General features: G+C 36.7%; 1 pseudogene; it reads left to right on the top strand.

Annotated features, from left to right (window-relative positions):
• The first annotated feature begins 4,357 nt into the window (after positions 1-4,357).
• On the top strand, positions 4,358-5,714 carry LOC118839871 (annotated as a pseudogene).
• The last annotated feature ends 17,485 nt before the right edge of the window (positions 5,715-23,199 follow it).

Here is a 23,199-nt window from a genome sequence, read left to right as displayed (position 1 = left end):
TTAAGGAAGATTGTGTTTAATAACCCATCATGTATTTACATGCAGCTAATGTTGTACCTTTAAATGCTGATTCCCCAAAACTCCATGTGTAGCCTATGACAAGAGATACTAATGGGATTTAGAGAGCATTTTATAAAACAATGTGTTCATTAACTCATAATACAATACAGGTAATTTGAGTATGGGTATATTTCTTCTTAAAAGCCAGAATGCACTTACTTTTATTTGTTTGAACTTTCCTTTGGTCTGCATTGACTCCAATATTTCAAATGTCACTCTGTCCCTCTCTAAATCATAATGCACCAGATAAAATGAAAGTTGACATCATTTTTACCATGGCTCCTCAATGTCTGACTTTGAAAATAAACCTTTAACTCTATCTAAAGAAAGAAAAGCAATGTATACCAAATCAATACCTTTTTGCACCTCCTTAGAATTCTCTAGAAATGTTGGTTATAGATGCTAAGAAAATGACATTTCATTTTGCATCTTCCTAATGAACAACTGCTAAAAATGCAAATAAATAAATAGATAAAAAATAACTTGATTGGCATTCATAATCCTTTTTTAAAGATATTTATAAACTTGTAATAATCACTTAGTCATGAGTCTGGATAGCTACATATGTTTAATAATTAAATTAAACACACATTTCAAAATAAAAGGCATATGTGCAAATTTATTTTACTTCTCCACCTATTCCTTCATGCAACATTTGGCAAGGAACATCTATATACTTTGAAAACATTAGATGAAGATGATTGTTCACATACCTTTGAGTGTATAATGACTACTATAAATGAAATACCAAATAAGAAAAAGCAAATTTAATCTCTCTCTCTTTTCCCCTTATTATTGTTGTTGTTGCTTTTTACAAGGTTGAGGAAATGGTCTAGCCCTGTGATTTTTATGGGTGTAGAACTCCCAGATTGGAAACTCCCTGCATAAGTGCATATAACCAATTCATGTATAAATTGTAATCTGGGAAAATGTCTCATGACTTTTTGAGAATTTAAGTGATTTATAGTGGGTCAAAAACATAATGACTTTAGGTTTTCTAACTCTGAGGTTGACTCTCTATCCACTCTAATATGTTTGCTCCACCAACCTTTTCAACCCCCCACCCCCAAAACACACATATAATCTTGAAAATTTTCCCCATAAAAGTGAATCATCTTTAGAAGGATGAAATTATATATCGGAGCATTCAACTCCCCACAACACACTGTCCCACTGTTAAAAGTGTAGGAATCAGTGATAATCATTAGGTTTACATGGAGATTCCAAGAAAGTAGACACAAAAATGGTATCTTGAAGAAGGTGCCTTTAGGCTTAATGACTCAGTCATGTATATATGAAAACCTGAGTGAGAGAATGTCAAGAAAAGGCTTAGAAAAGACAGCTTCATGAGAGAGGGAAAGATTGTCCTTGTGTCAGTGTGTCCAGATAAAAAGATTTATGCTAGAGACTCTGGGTGGCAGACAGAGTACCTAATTAGAAATACTTTCATAGTCAAACATGTCCCTTACAGCTTTATTGCTTGAGCTTGAATGATTTGGGGATAAAATACTACCTCTGAAGGACAGTATGACTGGAGATTAGTAATATTTTAGTATTGATTCAGAATTGTTCTGTTTTTGTTTTCTTAACATCATCATCATCATCATCATCATCATCATCATCATCTTCTTCTTCTTCTACTTCTTCTTTTTCTTCTTCTTCTTCTTCTTCTTCTTCTTCTTCTTCTTCTTCTTCTTCTTCTTCTTCTTCTTCTTCTTCTTCTTCTTCTTCTCCTCCTCCTCACTCTTCATCTCTCTCTCTCTCTCTCCCCACCTTGTAACTGAGCCATAACATCTTTGACACATATTATCTGTGTAACCCTGGGGAAGTAACTTAAAATCTCAATTGTCAAGGTAGATCACTAAGAATTAAAGTTTCAAAGAAGGTATCAACCTGCATTGTTCCATTGAGTTTCTTCATCTAGGAGTTCTCTGTTTGCATGGAATTATAGGTCCAGTCTCTATCCTTACACAAAAAATTATTAATGGGCTTACAAAAGCTGATTTCAACTTTAAAATTGATAAATTGTGCTATAAAATTAATAACTTAGTTTTTCATGTCAGATTTTTTTTGTATATAAATTGATTTGCTCCCTGATTGATTAATTCTGTTTGTATTCTCAAGGAGTGCTCTTTCATGGACATATCAACAACATCAGCTTATGATGATGTATTAAGCAGGGCAATGCATTTGAGTCAAGGGGTTCAATATATAATGTAGATTATATGTGGAAATTAAGTGCCATGAGGACATGTACTCTTTTGCTGTTGATAACTGTATCCTCAACACCTTGCACAGTTCTTGACTATAGAAGTTGCTTCAAACTTGTCTGCTGAAATGAAAGAGAAGCCAAGATCTTCTAGATTTCTCCAAGCTTTATAACATGTCCTAAATGGTCACGTTTGTTCAATTGCATTAGTCATATAAATCTAGTTAAGTCTCTGATTCAAAATGTTATAGTATCTTAGGGATAAAACTTGTAGATATTATTCAGCAGAATTAATTTTATTAGCTTTATCTTTATCTTTAATATGAAATATTTTATTATTTCTCATGAATTGTTATCACAATAAAGGAGTCTGAAAGGATACACTAGACACTAAAAAATGGCCATCAGAATGACAAACTAACAGAGGTATGGAGGGGGTTAATTGATTCATCTGTCTGTAAGCACTAAAAGTCCATTAGCAGGACTATGGAGGACTCTTCCCTCCTGCTACTGCAACTTATAATCAGCACAGACAGAAATCTTCCTGATATCCCTGGGATATTTTAATAAGGGTAAACAAAGAAAGGCAAAATATCTGGGACCGATGGAAAAGGGCAAAGAACAATATCTTTTGCATGGAAAGGGAGAGATATGTATCTTTTGGAATATTAAAATTCTGTACTCCTAGGACAATTTGAATTTTAACTGTTTATTTGCAACTAGCTTGTTCCCCATGGCTGCTAGACTAACTTTGTGTGCTCCAAAAAGAATACAGATAAATCCAAATGATCTATATATTAGTACAAACCTTAGAAAGCCACAATGAGTGAAATGTAGGGGACAACACTGAACATGTTCTTCATCAGGTAAGACATGGTATTTATAATTCTAATGATTAGTTAAAATGAATGTTCCTATGGATGTACTAATAAATAAGTTAAGATGATCTTTTAAGGAAAGGGGTGAGGGAAAGCATCATTTTCTGATACTTTGAATTTATAGCTGACACTTAAGGATTTTAAGGCAATGGAAATTTATCATTGTATATAAGTGCCAGAAATTCAGAAGACATGAAGATCAAGCCCTTCCTAAATGAAGAATTCCATCTATAACACCACCGCTGCTAAAGGGGTCTTTCAGCCTTTGCTTACAGATTTAGAGTAACTGGGAATTTACTGCTTTCTGAGGTAGTTATTTCTATTTTTGAAAAAAAAAACTAATTATTTTAAAATTTTTCCTTAAAATAAACTGATTCTACCTCCCCATAATTTCTGCACATTGGTTCCAAGTCTACCCTACATGATTAAAAAATTATAATAGTCCATAATCTAAATAAAATACATTGTATTTTTAATCTATTATTCATTTATTTTAACATTCTTTACTTTTTCAATTTTGAGTTCCAGGTCCTCTCCCTTCTTTCCACTCCTCTCCCACCCACTGAGAAGGCAAACACTATATCTATTATACATGTCAAATTATGTGAAATGTGTTCCCATATTAACCATATCACAAAAAGGCAGAGAGAGAGAGAGAGCTTCAGCTGCATGCCAAAACTGGCCAGAGGGTTGACTCTGGTGCCATTTAGGTGAGAGAGAGAGAGAAAGAGAGAGAGAGAGAGAGAGAGAGAGAGAGAGAGAGAGAGAAAGAGAAAGAGAGAATTCAGTTTGCACTCAGAGTTCATCATAGCATTTTTTTTTTCACCAGGAGCCTCCTGAATCATCTCTGGTCATTGTATTGATCAGAACAGCTAAGTCACAGTAGATCATTTTTGCAATATTGCTGTTATGATGCATAGTGATTACTCAGTTTTTCTAAATTCACATTGCATTAGCTCATAGGGTTCTTGCCATTCCCCCCTCAACACCACCACCCTTGTCATTGCTGACAGCACAATAGTACCCCAATGCAATAATGTGCTACTTGTTCAGCCATTATCCAATTGATGATCATTCCCTCAATTCCAGGTCTTCTCCACCATAAAAAGAATTGCTACTGCATGCTTGGCCAGGTCAGAGCAGTTCCCCTCCCACTAGCAGATAGTGGGGGTCAATGGGAGAGGTGATGGGGGAGGCCCTCAGCAGTGCCATGTCTGCCTGCAGCGGGTGCTCAATGGGCCCGTGGGCTTTCCAGCGGTGCCTCCTGTGCCTCAGGTGTACCCCCAGGGGGATATCAATGTTCTTGTGGCTAGAGGTGCTTGAGAAAGAATTTGGCAAGGTCTTCCTTGACATGGACTTGATTGTGAGCAAAATCTACCAGGACTAGGTGGGCATCACTTAGGAAGGACACCAGATGACCAACCTGAGCTCCTGCTTCCCTCAAATCTGCTACAAAGCACAGACCAGGCCCCAGATTAATCACAAGCTTAAGACACAGTTGGTGGATCTAAAATCTGAACTGACAGAGACCCAGGCTGAAAAAGCAGTACTAGAAAAAGAAATTCACGTTCAACTCTTACAACTGCACTCTGTTCAGCTTCAGCTGCATGCCAAAACTGACCAGAATGTCGACTCTGGTGCCATTTAGACGAAATTGGAGAGAGAACTTGTAGTAAACAAAAAAAGAAAAAAAATGAAAGAAGCTCAACTTGAAGCTGAAATGAAGGTATTAAGAAAGATGAATGGTAGACACATATGGTAGACACATAGCAGGTCTTCAGGCAGAGAGGTTCATGGGGCAAGACTGGCAGCCAAGTACTTGGATAAAAATTTGCAGGATAAATCCAGTAGATCCATTCACTGGGTCAAGATATGATGGGGATTGCTCATTATAAACTTTGGAACCAATTAGAAGCTGAAATCTATCTGCATTATCACAAAACAGTTATTAGAGCCTGCAGAGGATGTAATGACCTGAAAAGACCAATGCAAGCACTGCCAGGACATGATCAGGATTCTTTAAATAAAAGTCAAGATATTGTTCAAATGAGAAAAGTTCCTCTCCTTAAGGATCCTGAAGGACTTGGCATTTCATTTACAGGTGGAAAGGGACATGGTGTTTGAATTCCCATCTCTGAAATCCATCCTGAACAACTTGCTGCTTCTTGTGGAGGGCTACATGTTGGAGATGCCATTTTGGCAAGCAATGGAGTTAACCTGAGAGATGATAAGCATAAAGAAGCTGTAGCTATTCTTTCCCAGAAAAGAGGAGAGATTGAGTTTCAAGTAATTTATGTTGCTCTTGAGGTACATTCTGATGATGAAAACATGGAGTATGAAGATGAGAGTGGACACCATTATGGTTTGTATCTTAATGAACTAGAGGTAAGTGGAAATCCTAATGTTTATCAGAAAAGAGCAAATGGGGACAAAAAAAACTGTCACAAGACTTTAATAAGAAGCCAGTAATTGATGGACATGAAAATGGAGAACTGGGAACCTCAAGTGAAACTCCTCTTGATGACAGCACATCCAAGTTAGCTAAGACAGCAGAACTTTTGTCATAAATGATTTATTAAATTGAATTTTCTGATAAAACACAAAAGCTGCTAAAAATATTTTGTATACATAATTATTTTTTTTCCTTTTTCTTTGACCTCTTTGGGGTAGAAAAGCTAGTAGTGGTATTATTGAATCAGAAAATATTTACAACTTTATAGCCCTTTGGGCATAGTTCAACGATTGTTCTCCAGAATGGTTGGACTAGGTCACTAGCACATCAGTAGTTCATTAATATATTTATTTTCAATCATCCAATCAAGGATTTATCATTTCTAATAGGTATGAGGCAGTACCTCAAAGTTGTTTTTACTTTCCTTTCTCTAATCAATAGTAATTCAGAACACTTTGTAAATGACTATAGATAGCTTTGATTTCTTCTTCTGAAAATTGTGAATGACTTTTGGCTATCAATGGAGGAATGGCTCTTACTTTATAAATTTTACTCGGTTCACTATATATTTGATACATCAGGCCTTTCCCAGAGAAATTTGATGTATTTTTATATTAATTCATTATCTATGGTAATTTTTAGCAAAATGTAGTTTTCCTAATTATCTCTTTTAATTATGTCTATTTTTATTTTTGCTTTGTCTGAAGTCAAGATTGTTATTCATGCCTTTTTTACTTCATTTGAAGCATAATAAATTCTGCTCCAGCCCTTTACTTAACTTTCTGTGTGTCTTTATGCTTCACATAGATCTCTTATGTGGAACATATCATTGGATTCTGCTTTCAAAGCCATTTTGCTACCTGCTTCTATTTTATGTGTTAGCTCATTCCATTCCAGTTCATAGTTGGTTACTAACTGTATATCCTTCCCTCCTATTTGCTGCTGTTTTTTTTTTATTCTCTCTCTCTCTCTCTCTCTCTCTCTCTCTCTCTCTCTCTCTCTCTCTCCCTGTCTCAGCTTTCAGGTAATCCAATAATTCTTATTATATCTATCTATGATGTATTTCCAGGTCAGTGGGGTTTCCAATTTATACTTCACATTTTTCTATTTTTTTCATTCTTTTGACTTTGTTTTACTGTTTCTATTAGCTTCTACTTGCTCAATTCTAATTTTTATGAATATTTTTTCAGTAAGATTTTGTACCTCTTTTTCTATTTGGTCAATTGTACTTTTAAGGGAGTTCTGTTCTTCAATGATTTTTTGTGCCTCTTTTACCATTAGGCCAATTCTGTTTTTTAAGGTGTTATTTTCTTCGGTATATTTTTGTCCCTCTTTTAACAAGTTGTTAATCCTCTTTTCATAATTTTGTATCATCATTCTCATTTCTTTTTGAATTTTTCCTCACCATTCTTATCTCTTTCATTTACTTTTCTAGGAATTCTTGTGGTCCTTGTAACAAATTAGGATCTTTAATTCCACCTTTGCTTGTAGATTTTTTAATCATCTTTTATGTCTTGTCTCCCTTGCCAAAGATAGCTTTTGATGGTCAAGTCCTTTTTATGATTTTGCTTATTTTCCTACCTTTTTCTTGACTTTGCACTTTATCTTTAAGTTAGACTCTGCTGATCTGGGGATAAGGAACTGTCCTGAGCTTCAGGCTTTTTATACTGTTGTTTTTAGCATTAATTCTTGGGGGGGGAAGGGACTGCACATTTTCAGTGTTTTCAAAGTGGTGTTTTCCTGGGAGAGGTGTAGTCACTGCTCTCTTGGTCTGTACTCTGATCTTTACCCAGGAAGGCTCCCTGGTCCCCAGAAGCTGCAAGTGCTAGTGCTCCTCTTGCTTTTTTGCAGCTACAAGTGCTTGCACTCTTTTTGGACTTGGAAATTTGGACTGGGGCCCTGCTCCATTGTGACCAGTCACAAACACTCCTCTCTGCCTTGGAACCATGACCCAGAAATGTGTATGGATAATAGAGTTGCCAATCAATACCCACTGAGCCTTGGTGCCAGGAAAAGTTTCCCTGTAATGTCTTTCTGACCAGTCATAAATCTCTGAGTTGAGAACTCACAAAGCTACTGCTTCTGCTATTGTTGCAGCCTGCTCCAACATTTACAGCTGGTTGCTCAGGGCCTGTCCCCACACCAGTTTTAGATACCTTTCCTGTTGATCTCCTCCATTGTCTTAAGCTAGAAAAATATCTCTCTGTGATCTTTTGTTCATTTTGCTGCTCCAAAATTTGATTTTGAGGTGTTCTTTTAAAGTTTTTTTACAGAGAATATTGGGAAGACTTTACTTCAACATCTTGGCTCCTGGGACTCAATAAAGTTAAACTGTTTACACTCCTGTACATATTTTTGGAAATGTGGAGGATCAAACTTAAAGGAGATTATATAAATGGTTAAGTGTCCCTGAGGTACCTCTTTCGAACCAGCTGAATATGGCTTCTGTTGCTACTTCCATGCCATCCCTCCAACAAAGTATTTTTTAAATAAATTTTTGTTGAGTTTAATTGACTAACTCATTCATGGGGGTTAAAACCCTAACAAGTTTTATTCTTTTTTTTTTTTTCAAGACCTGGTCTGACAAACAATTTCTAATTACTTTTCATCTATTCAAACAATCATAAAAATAGAGGCCAGCAGTGTAGTAGAGAAGTCAATTATTTTCTAAAAATTAATGGATGATAAATCCCTTGAAACTCTTCTCTATTAAAAACAAAAGACTTGACTTATCAATTGAAAGAGAAACAGATAAAATGTGGAAGAAAAAGTGCATAACAAACTAGTTGCCAGATGTTCTTGCACAAAGCTGATGCAAGCAGCAAGTTAAAAATGGAAATAACATCTCATGTTTATAGACTGAAATAGAATTAAGATAATGGTGTTAGCAGCTCACAGTTTCTTGACTGATACATTTAAAATTCATAACAAATAATAAGTTTATAAAAGTTACAAAAATGTATTCTGTATCCAAAGAGATTATGTTGTGCATACTTAACGAATAAAGAAGTGTCCATCTATCTCACACTTTTAAAAGGAAAGCCAAGGGAATCAAGAGGTGGAGCCAAGATGGAGGCAGGAAAGCAGGGACTTGCTTAAGCTCCCCCCAAATCCCACAAACACCTGTAAAAAATGGCTCTGAGCAAATTCTAGAGCTGCAGAACCCAAGAAATATAGCAGACGGAAACAGATCTCCAGCCCAGGAGAGCCTGGATGGTCGCCAGGAAGGGTCTATTGCACGGTGTTGAGAGCAGAGGGCATTCTAGTATGGGCCACACTGGGACATTCCAGACCCCAGCAGAAACAGGCCTTGGGGCCTTGAAACAATGAGCCTTGGCAGTTACCAGACTTCTCAACCCACAAATATCAAAGAGCAGGTTATGAGGAAACCACGGGAATGAATTCAGAGTCGTCAGGCCGCAAGCTCTGGAGGTGGAGGAGGTCATGCAGTGCTGGCGATAGCAGCAGCAGAAAGCTCCTGAGGCTGCCTCCAGAGCACCAGCTTCAGCTGCTTCCCTAGTCCCAGGCTCACACGCTGGGAGGAATCTAGCAGCATATTGGAGTGGGAATGCAAGGAGCACTTTGTGGGCACAAAGGCAGATTCTCTTGCTGCACCCTGTTGGATCTGAATTGCAGTCCTGGTCGGTGGTTCTAGGGGGAGGAGGCATGCTGCTGTGACAGAGTCTGGGGTGAAGGTGGAGTAGAAGTAGCTCTGAAAGCAGCAAGCTTGGGACAAAGTATTCTCTACTCTATAAGCAGTCATATCCTGACAAAAGCTCAAGCGTCAAGTAGTTGGCTGGTACCCTGAACAGGAAGCTAAAAGGAACTCAGACTCAACCTCAAACTCTAGATTCCCTTTTTGGTGACAAAGAAGATCAAATCATCCAGTCAGAAGAAGTCAACAAAGTCAAAGAGCCTACATCAAAAGCCTCCAAGAAAGATATGAATTGGTCTCAGGCCATGAAAGAGCTCAAAAAGCATTTGGAAAAGCAAGTAAGAGAAGTAGAGGAAAAAATAGGGAAGAGAAATGAGAATGATACAAGAACACCATGAGAAACAAGTCAACGACTTGTGAAAGGAGACAAAAAATACTGAAGAAAGTAACATCTTCAAGAATAGACTAACCCAAACGGCAAAAGAGCTCCAAAAAATAAAAGGAAAACCAATAGTCTGAGGTTTTGTGTCTTTTCATTTGGTGTTTCTAAATAGTTAATTCTATAGTATGCTTTTTTGTTCAACTTACATAAAGCAGTCATTATAAATGGAATTTCGACATGGAAGAAGAAAGTAATAATTAAGGACATTTTGGTCCATTAGCCAACTTCACAAAGGCTAGGCTCAATAGGATCCATTGGAATAGAACTCATTATTGTTGAGTCAATCATCATTGTGATTCAGTATATTGGGAAATTTGGTTCCTATTTCAAAAAAAAAAAAAACCTAATATCCCTGCTGAATGCTTATGCAACACATTGTCCCTCCCCAAACTTTTTCACCATTGTTTAATATTGGTGCAAAAGTTAATTCCTAATGTTTATCCTGACTCCAGTTTGCCTATTGTTTCTGACTCTTGTCCTTTTTCTTGTCACTGTAGTGAATGTAAACCATGCCAACCTCTAGGCTACCTACCACCTGATACTAGATGGGTGTCTTATTATTAGCTATTGACTTCTGCATACTTCTCCATGCCTGGTTTACTTTCAAGCCTACCTTCCTATGATGAATGGCCTAGGTATTAGTTGGGCTGGAGCACTCTATTGCACTCTTATTCCATGCTTGTCAATGTCAATTTGCCATTTCTCATGGGAGCCACTCACTACCTATTTATTTATTATGTCTTACCTTACTATAATTGTCATATCACCTTGTGTCTTCCATATTTCACTCCATACCTTCTCTAGAATCAGTGCTGATGGACCCTTCAAGAAGTTTAGCTTAGGCACAAACTGCCCTTACCAATTTCAAATGTTATGTTTAGATAAAGCAGTTAACGAATCTTTCACTTTTATCACAATTGGTTTGCTTCCATATATCATCATGTAAATAGTGATTGAAAAGATTAATTTATATATACCTTCTCTATATGTTTTTTTTCAATAGTACTAAATCATCTTGTGTGTCATCTACTCATTCTGTGGTTTCCCAGGGAGCCTCAAACACCACAGGAAGTCCCTGAATATGGAATTTTACATTTTAATCTCTGTGCAAGCTGAAAGATGTGCAAAATCATAAAGAGATAGAAAGAGGGAAAGCTCCCTATTGACTACATGTTTGAGTGGACTTTTGTGTGCTATTGATCCAAGATGGTACATCAAATGCCTTATTTCACTCAATGTATCATAGGCACACTTTCTTTACACCCTATGAATAGCTGATATTCAGAGTTGAAACACCACTTCCTCCAAAAACTCTTTGAATATACTAAAGTATATGTCTATACAGAATTGTTCCTAAGCATTTAGTTACAGCTATACTTCATCTGTGTGTATATATTTGTGTATGTGTGTGTGTTTATAATTCATTAATTATTCTCATTTTGAGATTTACATCCTCCAAATCTATTATTCTCCAATCTTCTTGACATCAGTGATGTGGAAATGGGAACTTAATGACAGGACAATGCTGATTGAGTTTTGCTATCAAGTTCATATTGCCAACTTAGTACTCAATAAAATGCTCACCCAAATTTAAGATCATATTAAAATACTTTATATTTTCCTTGATTTAAAAAAATATTGTTTAAAATAAAGCTTAGAAATCACATTAGTTGTTTTCATTTAAAGTAGGCAATTTTGCCTGGTAGTGTCCCACAGATATATTTCATTAGTCTCTATAGAACATTGTGTATAACAAAACTATTTTAAAAAGTAATACTGCATTGTGCTTTGCATTCATTTGCTAAATATTTTTCATTTATCATATATGTATATCAAATGATTATTTTCATTATGTTAATTTTCATCTGTGAATCTACAGATAAAAAATGCTGATTTCACTTTCTAACCTCTCAAATTCAGACATTTTTGTGGTGTTGAATCAGTATAAATAAGTGATTAAAGGAAGACAGAGATAAATTAGTGAATTCTGTTAGAAGCTTTTTGGCATTGATCCATAAAGCTAGGATGCCTTCATAGGAATGCACAAGCAATCAGACTACACAAAGTTCAACCTTTTTACTTTCCAAGTTGCTTTTAATTTGTGTTTAAACTTTCATTTTCAAATTATTAAAATTCTCTATTATAGTGTTTCTTTGTCCTGGTGTGTGTGTGTTAGGAGGGTGGGGACTTTTGTTAATAATTGAGGATTCAATTCACCTAGGTTATCACTATTCCTATGGATTTTGTTCCACTACAGAGTCTTATCAGGCATTAGGTAACTCAAGTGAGGGGACCAGTGAAGCGAAATGATAGAATTATATTTCTGTCCTTCCCAGGGAGGCAAAATCAAGCCAGGCCAGGAGACAGGTAGAAAAGCAAGAGAACAGAAAGTGATGGAATTCCTCTCCTTTCCTTGCAAGCAGGAAGAAGCCTGGCACCTCCCTCCCTTAAAGGAAGCATACAAGTGAGGGATAGAAGGTACTTCTGCCATTTGCCTGAAGGCAAAAGCACATGAGAAAATTCTGTGGAGAAAAAAGAAACATATGATCCCACAGTGCATTAACTGACTTATGATTTGTTAAGTCCTGAATTAGTCAAAACCTCATTATACTACAATATACAATATGACTTGCCACACTTTCAATGATGTGGAAAAACCAGAGGAGTTTCAGAAAAGAATGGCTAAGGAAAAGAATAATTCCTAGCTAGGGAAAATTTTTAAAAAATGCTTCTGCTTAGCTTCAGAATGAAGCATTTCTGGTTTAAATCATCTCAGCTTTATGAGGAATGTGACCCATTGTTGCAAGGACTGAACCACAGACATGAACTTTAATTAAATGAAGAAAACTAATAGTCAGACATTCTGGCACAGTATTTAAAGATGTGAAAGATCATGGATACTTTCTTAATTTGTATGACTAATGGATGATTTTACTTCTAAAGAAAGATAGAATCAACATGTGTTATAATGCTAACATGAGACTGATAGTCCTTTGAACATATTAAACTGACTAATAAAATTAACAGTTAATTTCCTGATACAAAACCTATCTCATTTTCTGTATGAGTAGGCTAAATTCTTGTTCCACCTCATACCAACTGATCTCAGTAATGAAAGGTAAAACCATGAGTGTTTTACCTCATACTCCTAAAATCTTCTATGATTGTGTTCTTCCCAAGAAATTTTAAGTGAACTTTTCACTCTTTTTTTTTTTAGTTTAACTTTTAAATGCAATTTATTTATTTAACATATTTGGTTTTCAGCATTGATTTTCATAACAGTTTGAATTACAAATTTTCTCCCCATTTCTACCCTCCCCCCCCCACTTCAAGATGGCTTATATTCTGGTTGCCCTGTTCCCCAGTCAGCCCTCCCCTCTATCACCCCCCTCCCCTCTCATCCCCTTTTCCCTTCCTTTCTTGTAGGGCAAGATAAATTTCTACACCCCATTGCCTGTGTATCTTATTTTTTAGTTGCATACAAAAACTTTTTTTGTTTTTGAACATCTGATTTTAAAACTTTGAGTTCCAAATTCCCTTCCCTCTTCCCTTCCCACCCACCCTCCCTAAGAAGTTGAGCAATTCAAACTAGGCCACACATGTATTATTATGTATAACCCTTCCACAATACTCATGTTGTGAAAGGCTAACTACATTTTGCTCCTTCCCAACCCATCCCGCTTTATTGAATTTTCTCCCTTGACCCTGTCCCCTTTCCAAAGTGTTTGTTTTGATTACCTCCACCCCCATCTGCCCTCCACTCCATCATCCCCCCGCCTTTCATTTTTTTTTTATCTTCCTCCCTCTTCTTTCCTGTGGGGTAAGATACCCAACTGAGTATGTATGGTATTCCCCCTCAGGCCAAATCTGATGAGAGCAAGGTTCACTCATTCCCCCCTCACCTGCCCTCTCCCCTCCTCCCATAGAACTGCTTCCTCTTGCCACCTTTATGCAAGATAATCCACCCCATTCTATCTCTCCCTATCTCCCTCTCTCAGTATGTTACTCTCTCATCCCTTAATTTCATTTTATTTCTTTTAGCTATCTTCCCTTCATCCTCAACTCACCCTGTTTCTGCTCTCTCTCTTTTACATATATATATATATATATATATATATATATATATATATATATATACACATACATACATACATATAAACACATATATATATACACATACATACACATACATACATATACAGATAGATATATACATACATACACATTCACTTATATATATACATAAACATATACATATATATATACATATACATATATATATATATATATATATATATATATATATATATATATATATATATATATATATATATATGCATATTCCCTTCAACTACCCTAATACTGAGGTCTCATGAATCATACTCATCATCTTTCCATGTAGGAATGTAAACAAAACAGTTCAACTTTAGTAAGTCCCTTGCAATTTCCGTTTCTTGATTACCTTTTCATGCTTCTCTTGATTCTTGTGTTTGAAAGTCAAATTTTCTATTCAGTTCTGGTCTTTTCACTGAGAAAGCTTGAAAGTCCTCTATTTTATTGAAACTCCATATTTTGCTTTGGAACACGATACTCAGTTTTGCTGGGTAGGTGATTCTAGGTTTTAATCCTAGCTCCATTGACCTCCGGAATATCGCATTCCAAGCCCTTCGATCTCTTAATGTAGAAGCTGCCAGATCTTGGGTTATTCTGATTGGGTTTCCACAATACTCAAATTGTTTCTTTCTGGCTGCTTGCAGTATTTTCTCCTTGATCTGGGAGCTCTGGAATTTGGCAACAATATTCCTAGGAGATTTCTTTTTGGGATCTATTTGAGAAGGCGATCGATGGATTCTTTCAATTTCTATTTTGCCCTGTGGCTCTAGAATATCAGGGCAGTTCTCCTTGATAATTTCCTGAAAGATGGTATCTAGGCTCTTTTTTTGATCATGGCTTTCAGGTAGTCCAATAATTTTTAAATTATCTCTCCTGGATCTATTTTCCAGGTCAGTGGTTTTTGCAAGGAGATATTTCACAGTGTCTTCCATTTTTTCATTCCTCTGGTTCTGTTTTATAATATCCTGATTTCTCATCAAGTCACTAGCTTCCACTTGCTCCAATCTAATTTTTAAAGTAGTATTTTCTTCAGTGGTCTTTTGGACCTCCTTTTCCATTTGGGTCATTCTGCCTTTCAAGGCATTCTTCTCCTCATTGGCTTTTTGGAGCTCTTTTGCCATTTGAGTTAGTCTGTTTTTTAAGGTGTTGTTTTCTTCAGTGTATTTTTCAGTATTTTTTTGGGTCTCCTTTAGCAAGTCATTGACTTGTTTTTCATGGTTTTCTCGCATCCTTCTCATTTCTCTTCCCAATTTTTCCTCTACTTCTCTAACTTGCTTTTCCAAATCCTTTTTGAGTTCTTCTATGGCCTGGGGCCAGTTCATGTTTTTCTTGGAGGCTTTGGTTGTAGGCTCTATGACTTTGTTGTCTTCTTTAGGCTGTATGTTTTGGTCTTCTTTGTCACCAAAGAAAGAATCCAAAGTCTGAGACTGAATCTGGGTGCATTTTCACTGCCTGGCCATATTCCCAACCAACTAACTTGACCCTTGAGTTTTTCAGTGGGGTACGACTGCTTGTAGACTAATGAGTTCTATGTTCTACGTTTGGGGGGGAGGTGCCAGCTCTGTCAGAGCCTCACTCCTCCTTCCCCAAGGACCCCCAGTCCAGACCGGGCTTAGATCTGCAGCAGGCTGTTGCCCTCCTGCTCTGATCCGCCACTTAATTCCTCCCACCAGGTGGGCCTGGAGCCGGAAGTAACAACAGCTGTAGCTGCCCCACCTCCGCTGCCCCTGGGGCTGGAAGCCTAACTGTGAACTCCTTCCACTCCCGCAGCTTTTCCCACTAACCTTCTCCGCAGTCTTTGGTGTTTGTGGGTCGAGGGGTCTGGTAACTGCCGCAGCTCACATATTCAGGGCGCTAGGGCCCCCTCCGCCAGGCTTCTGGTCTGGATCGTCCACGCTGCTCAGGCTGGGCTCTGCTTCACTCTGTTCCCAGCTCCCAGCTCTGTGTGGAATAGACCTCACCCAGAGACCATCCAGGCTGTCCTGGGCTGGAGCCCTGCTTCCCTCTGCTGTTCTGTGGGTTCTGCCATTCTAGAATTGGTTCAGAGCCATTTTTATAGGTTTTTGGAGGGACTCGGGTACGGAGCTCACTCTAGTCCGTGCTTACCAGCCGCCATCTTGGCTCCACCCCCTGAACTTTTCACTCTATACCTCTTCTTAACAAGTACCAAAGATTTATATTTTACCCCTTAAATGCCTTCTTTTAGTTTGTAGTTTTCACTATGAAAGTCCCCAAAGATATTGCATATATTATCCTTTGCATATTATCTATGTACTCTGTATTTCCATAACTAAAAAGTACTTCCTGACAATCACAGTAGAAAAACACTATATTAAGCTTAAGTAATCCTCAAAAAATGAATAGGAAACAATCAGATAATCGTCTATCATAATACCAGGGATAAACAAAATAATGTCAAGGCTTGTGTTTCTATGATTCTAGCTTAAAGAAAGGTTGAAATGAACATATAATTTTGCAAATGTTAACTATGTTAACACATAAAATTGTAGAGGCATGATTTAATACATATCTTTGGCCCTCATAAGTTATAATAATAAAAATTGATGATGATGTCAATATACATAAACACTTACATGGTGGGTATGATGAGATGATCTAGATAATTTCTGAGCATTGAAAAGGTTTTTATCTTATCATGAGGCCTGTGAGTTCCTTGATTTGTTTATCCTGTTCAGTTTTGTTACTTAGTATAGATACAAAGCTGTCTGGAGTGCTCTGAGAAACACTTCAGCATAATTATTATGTACATTATTGATCTGCCTGTATCCTGGAACTTTGTGAATTTCATTCATTTCATTATATGCAATTCTTCAGTGATAGTCCAATATTCTTGTGCCAACATGTTCAATTTTTGTTGTAAAATAAATCAGTCTTGTATATTAAAATTTAGTCAGATGATTGATATTTTGTTCAAAATATTTTGTGGGATTTTATTATGTTTTTTAGCAATTCTTTAATCCATAGTGTATATGCTGAAGTTCTTAAAATCAGTATTAATATGGGAAATATCTTTTTTTAATTTTAGTTTCCTTGCTTATTAAGGTATCGTGATAGAGGTTTTCATTGTATTTGTCTCTTTTAATTGGTTTAAGATTTCATTTATTTCACACGTGTGTTAGATAAGATGCTGGGAAGGATTAATCAAAAGCATTACATAAATGCAGTTCAATTTGCCAGTGCATATAATAGCATACTAATTTACAGTGACTTAGCAGACTGGGGCATAGGGTTTAATTTTCTGAAAAACTAATTCAAATCTTCAAATTTTTAGTAGTGAAGCTGATGCAGGAAAGTAGTTAAAGTTCCTTCTCAGTTTTCTACATATGATTGAAGAATTTTGCTTCCTCAATGCATGTGAAAAAATGTGCATAGTGGTACTTTTCATGCATTCCATGTAAGAATGGAATAAATCAGAAAGGAACCTGCACATTTGTCTTTAGTCATGGCCAAACCTGGAATGAATCACTTTTTATACTCATTCCTTCCTTCTTTCTATGTACTGACCTCAACAATATTTTTATATAGGTGCATGTAATGTTAATACAATTTGAAGGTCTTCCCCATTCCTTAATAGGCTTATCTGAGCTGCTCTGAACTTGAGTCACATGAGCCTAAGTCACAAAGCTTGTGATATCCTCTGCCCCTGAAGAAGTGTATATATACTATGAGGTTAGCATTTTACTTTGGGGCTCACTCATTGGGTAGATGAGACTCTGGTTAGCCGTTAAGGAGCCCCCTGGCTTTGAAAAATCCAGATGTTGGTGTTTCTATCTCTGGTAATTATGTACATATTGCTTTTGGTCAGACAGTTGAAAGTCCTGCCTGTTGGTCTTTGCTGTTTGCATTTGCTCTATTTATATAATTTCTGCTTGTAATTTATGTTTGTATTTTCTTTGAAATTCAGGGTGCTGACTTTCCCCCTGAACTAAGTGAAATATATATATGTGTGTGTGTGTGTGTGTGTGTGTGTTTGTGTGTGTGTGTATATATATATATATGTGTGTATATATGTGTATATATATACATATATATATATATATATATATATATATATACATATATTTGTGTGTATGTTTGATTGAAGTAAGATTGCTGACCCCTTTAAAGTTGCATTCCTTTAGAAAAGCAGCTCAAAGAACCTGTGCTAGCAGCCCTTTTGTGTGCTGGTGTTCTTCCTCTTACACCCCCACAACAGCAGCAAGTACAGTAGTTGTTACAGTGTAGTACTGGTAAAAGGAGGAAAACAGAGAAACTTGAAAGCTGAAAGGAAGGGAGAGATGGAGGAAGAGAAAGAGAGACAGACAGACAGGCAGAGAGAGAAAGAGAGAGAGAGAGAGAGAGAAATCACATCACACTGGTCACACTGACATTGCCGTCTTGGTGATGGCCAGAGTTCATGGATTGATTACATATATAATTGTCTTAGGACATTTTTATTAGAAGCTGGAAGACCTGCCACCGTAACACTCTGGTATCCTGCCTGAATCTGAGCTACAAACTGAAAGATTTAGGAAAATAGTTGGCATTTTACTCACAGCTTATGATTGAGGATAAGGAATTTGAAATCAAATTAGAATATGGCAAGTGATCAGCGAGGAAAGACAATGATACTATATAAATTTTGTTTTCTGGCCCATGTAGTAAGATATAAGAATGATAGGTTTTTCACCAGGAAAGGAAAGCATCTAATGAATGAGAAATATTTTTCCTAGTAATTGGTTAATTTGATTAAGAAAACTTCTAACCTGAAATTTAAAAGACACAAGAGGAAAATGACAATGTAACAGCTGATAAAACAGAAACTTAGAGGAAGTCTATATGTGATACGGGAAGTAGAAAGTTAGAGAGACTCAGTTATTAACCAAAAAAATAAATAAATAAAAACAAGTAATGAGTAAAGGGGGCTGGAGAGGAGGTATTCCAAAGCAGAAATGCTCAAATTAGTCCAGAGTTCCAACGTCTCTGAACTAAATGAAGTAACCAAAGTATAGCTAGTAAAAAAAAATCAAGCTAAAGATCTTGACAATCGGAGAGAAACATAATATCATATTCCATTGAAGGTAGGAGAAATGAGACCTCCCACTTGAACATAGAAAAGAATTGTTACAACTTTTTCAAGACTCATAACTTAAAAAGAAAACAACTATAGTAGTAATGTTGAAATGATATTTGCCTATTTGAAAATTAATTGCCAAGAGCAGTGAAAAGTGTTTGATGATAATTAGATAACAATAACGGGAGAGAGAAATAAGCAATATTGTGATGAAAAAATTTTGCCAATTGCCTAGACAAGAAGAAATGGCTGCAAGATTTATGATGCAAATCTCAAAACTGTCAAGAGGTAGATTGCACTTGTAACAGGATTTCAATCATCTAGATATCTGCAGTAGATCTCTCTTTGGCGAAAGCTTGCTAATAAATTTCTTGTGCCTCTTGGTGTCTTTTTTATTTTATAGAAAGTGGAATAAATAAGGTAAGCTGCTGCTCTAGACAGATTCTGTCCAATAAGGAGACAATTATTTGTGAAGTAAATGATGGGAGGCATTTAGAGATACTGTGATCGTTGTGTTTCGGAGATTATGTGAAATTACGAAAGAAAGCTAGAGCATGCTCGAGAAAAAAAATTCTGAAGATAGTCTCAACTGATTGAAAGGATGACAAATTAAGGGGACAGATGTGTATGTAAAGGAAAAACATCAAAGCACTCAAAATTTAAAAAAAAATATTCACATGAGACATCCTCCCTGGTCATTTAATTGTCAGCTGTCCTATAGCTGATTTCTCTATACCAGAGACCACGGCTTTGATGGAGTTAACTCATTAAGCTCTATTACTTCTCTTGTCATGGTAATTTTAGACAACACTAGAAATATTTTATGCCAGAGGTATCTTCTTGTCTGGTTATACCTGAATGGCCTTGACCTCCCATGCCTAGCTTAGGATTGAAAATTGTTTTAATTTGGCCAATGTTACTGGAAAGCATGAGTCAATATATTTCATTATGGCTCTATTCAAAATTCTTGTAATTTTCCAAGGCTACACAACAATCCTTGATTTCAGTCCCCCTATAAGAGCTGTTTTCTCTCATTAGAGCATGGGCAATATCTTGTTTTATATTTGTCTGTATAGAATTTGGCTTTTGATGTCATAGGTGCTTAAGAAATTGTTTCCCTTTAATTAATTCAGGTGAAAGCAGCAGAGTTCTATGAAACTATTATTAAGGAAAACTAAAGTCCTACTATGTGTTGAATCTAGTAATAAATGCTAAAGACTACAAAATGGAGCTTTTTGGATACATTACGTGCAAGATGAAGATTATAGAAATAGTAGGATCTCTGTTTGGGAAGGATTGAAAGATGGCAGGTGAAAAATCTCTCCAACTCCCTTTTTTCTTGTGTTTCCTTTACATAAAAGAGTGATCTTCAGAGTAAAACAAATAAATGAAAAGCAACAAATAAGAAATAATTGGTTGCTTTGCTGTTCTCCATTCTCGAAGAGGACCAAAATGACATCACTATGTGAGAATCAAGTTAAGTGTGTCTGACTGTGGCTGATCAGACCAGAAGGAGCTTGTAATGCTCAACCACAGATTTGGCACAAAAAGTCTATGTGAACATTTGGGGTGGATTCTCTAAATTTGCACATCTTACTTTTCTTTTGAGCGACTTCAATTCTACTTTGCTCATAGAGCACAGCACCTTCTCTTATATCAGCATTATGTGTGGTTGGCCCTGTGCCATTGCCTCCCTGGTCACATAATCAATTGAAAAATTCTTACGAGGGAACTTGAAAATGTCCTTGTATTGCTTTTTCTAAACACCATGTGAGTGCTTGCCCTATGTGAATTCTCCACAAAATAATCTTTTTGGCAAGTGTGCATTTAACATTCAAACAGTATCAGAGTTGTGCTTTCTACAGTGTAGTTTGAATGTTTGGCAATTTTGTTCAAGAAAGGACCTCAGTGTCTGTTATCTTATCCTGAAAGGTAATCTTCAGAAGCTCCCTAAGACATTTCAGATGGAAGCAATTCAGTTTCCTGGAATGAACTGGTCTACTCTCCATGTTTTATAGGTATACAACAATGATGTCAGCACAGCAGCTCTGTAGACCTTCAGTTTAGCAGTCAGTCCAATACCTCTTCTCTCCCACACTTTGCTTTGCAGCCTCCCAAACACTAAACTAGTTCTGGCAACACACGTGTTAACCTCATCATCAATGTGTTCATCCCTGGAAAGTATTCTGCCAAGGTAAGTGAACTGCCCACAGTATTCAAAACATCTCCATTTGCTGTAACCAATGATTCCATGTATGGATGGTATAGTGCTGCCTGATGGTGCACCTACTTTTTTTTGTGTTAACGTTTGGCCAAAATTAGAAGAAGCATCAGTGTAATCGAACCATACTTTGTTGCATCTAAGTTTCAGAGACTGCATTGAGTGCACAATCATCTGCAAAGAAAAAAAAAATCATTCACCGACACTCCCTCAACTTTTGTCTTGGCTTGTAGACTTTTCAAGTTGAAGAATTCACCATCAGTTCAGTAGCTGACCTTGATGTCATGTTTGTCCTCATTGACAGTGCTTGACAATATGACTGAAAACATTATACTAAAAATCATGGAAGCAAGCATACAATCGTTTTTCACTCCATTGATGGCTGGAAAAAGTGAGAGTATAGCCTATTAAACAGAACCAAGGCAAAAATGTTGTCATGAAATTGATGTATAAAACTGATGAATTTCTCTGGACCACCAAATTTTGATATAATTTCCCATAAGCCCTCATGATTGACAGTATTAAAGGCCTTGGTAAGATTTACCAACATTGTGTACATATCTCTGTTCTGGTCTTTGCATTTTTCCTTGAGATGTTTGGCAGAAAACTGTTCCTCAGGCCTTTCTGAAACCATAGTGGTTCTCAGGTAGATGATCATTTTCCAGGCAAAGGATCAGCCTATTAAGGAGGACTCTGGCAAGAATATTGTAAGAAATGACTAAAAAATAGAACCCTCTGTGATTGTCACAGGACAATCTATTTCCTTTATCTTTATAGAGAAGGACAATGGATGCATCCTTGAACTCCTGGAGAATAACCTCTTCTTGCCATATAATTTCAATCAGTTTTTGCATGAGCAATGTATGCCCTCACCAGTAAATCTCATCTGGAATAGAATCAGCACCAGTTGCTTTACCACACAAAAGGAGCCTAATGGCATTCAATACTTCTTCTTCATTTGGAATTTCAGCTAGGGAGGGATTGGCTTCAACCTGAAAGAAGCAGTCAATGGCTTCAGTATTGACTGATGACAGTCTGTTGAGAACACTATGGAAGTGTTCATCCCATCTCTCTCTCTACAACTATGTTCTTATCACTAATCAATATGGTTCCATCAGCATTGAGTAGTTGTATTGCACCATAGAGCTTTGCCACATAAACAGACTCCAGGGCATCATAAAAAATGCTTTGGATTGTTACTATGAGTATAAAATTGAATTTCATCTGCATTGTTACTGAGCCAAGAATCCTGCATCTCTCTAAGCTTCAATTGTACTTTACTTTAGATGGAATTACATGCTGCCTTCTCAAATATTGATGAACTATCTGCTGCCATACCCTGTGGAATTCTCATTTTTTTTTCATTTGGCAACATATGAATTTCCCCATCATTTTTGTCAAACTAGCATTTATGTTTGTGAGTATTCTGATGAGAAAATGCAGTGCTGTAGACCAAATCTCTGAAAGCTGCACACTCCTTTTCTGTTTCACTGTTGCCAACTGTGTGTTGGTTTAATTTTCCCTCCAAGGTAGCAACAAACCGTTCCCACTCAGAGAAGTGCTCTAATCTGTTAGCATTAATTCTTCTGATACTGATTTTTTCCTTGGGGACTCTGTTTTTGTTGAATGAAAATATTTAGCTTGGAGAGGATAAGTCTATGGTCAGTCCAGCACTCTGGACCACACATTGCCTTTGTCACTCTTATGTCCTCTCTGTCTCTTCTCCTTACAATTGCATAATCTATTTAATGCCAAACTTTGTTGTGTGGGGGCATCCACAAAATTTTATTGTGTTTAGGTAAATGTAAGACAGTGTTGGTGATGAGAAGGTCATGAGATGCACAGGTATTCAGTAGTAATTGACTATTGCTGTTTCTCTTTTGAACTCCATTCCTCCCAAGGACTCCCTGCCATGTCTGACAGTCTGAACCTACTCTCACATTAAAGTCACCCTGAATTATAAGCTTGTCTTCTTATGTCACATTAATGACAATGGTGTCTAAGTCTTCATAAAAGTTTTCTGTGACTTCATCAGGGTTGATCATGGTGGGAAGATAGGCACTGATGATGGTTGCATAGTATTTTCCTTCAATGG

The sequence above is a fragment of the Trichosurus vulpecula genome, chromosome 1, assembly GCF_011100635.1.
Source record: "Trichosurus vulpecula isolate mTriVul1 chromosome 1, mTriVul1.pri, whole genome shotgun sequence".
NCBI lineage: Eukaryota > Metazoa > Chordata > Mammalia > Diprotodontia > Phalangeridae > Trichosurus > Trichosurus vulpecula.
The sequence above is the reverse complement of the archived record's forward strand: the minus strand, read 5'-3'. Positions and strand labels throughout refer to the sequence as shown.